General features: G+C 37.1%; 1 protein-coding gene across 3 annotated transcripts in view; it reads right to left on the reverse strand.

The window, feature by feature from the left end:
* The window catches only part of CASC1 (cancer susceptibility candidate 1), a 91,277-nt gene that overhangs the window by 80,848 nt on the left and 10,116 nt on the right, over positions 1–313 (reverse strand). The gene's annotated exons all lie outside the window — the stretch shown is intronic.

Here is a 313-nt window from a genome sequence, read left to right on the forward strand (position 1 = left end):
TATATATATATATTTATCATACTACCAAATAGTACAAGGACTTTAGAACATCTTAAATAATCCTTCCCCAACCCAAATACTGTCACTCTGCTTATTTAACTTATATGCAGAGTACATCATGAGAAACGCTGGGCTGGCAGAAGCACAAGCTGGAATCAAGATTGCCTGGAGAAATATCAATCACCTCACATATGCAGATGACACCACCCTTATGGCAGAAAGTGAAGAGGAACTAAAAAGCCTCTTGATGAAAGTGAAAGAGGAGAGTGAAAAAGTTGGCTTAAAGCTCAACATCAAAAAACAAAGATCATGA

This window comes from Bison bison, unplaced genomic scaffold, assembly GCF_000754665.1.
Source record: "Bison bison bison isolate TAMUID 2011002044 unplaced genomic scaffold, Bison_UMD1.0 scf7180017864370, whole genome shotgun sequence".
NCBI classification, from domain to species: domain Eukaryota; kingdom Metazoa; phylum Chordata; class Mammalia; order Artiodactyla; family Bovidae; genus Bison; species Bison bison.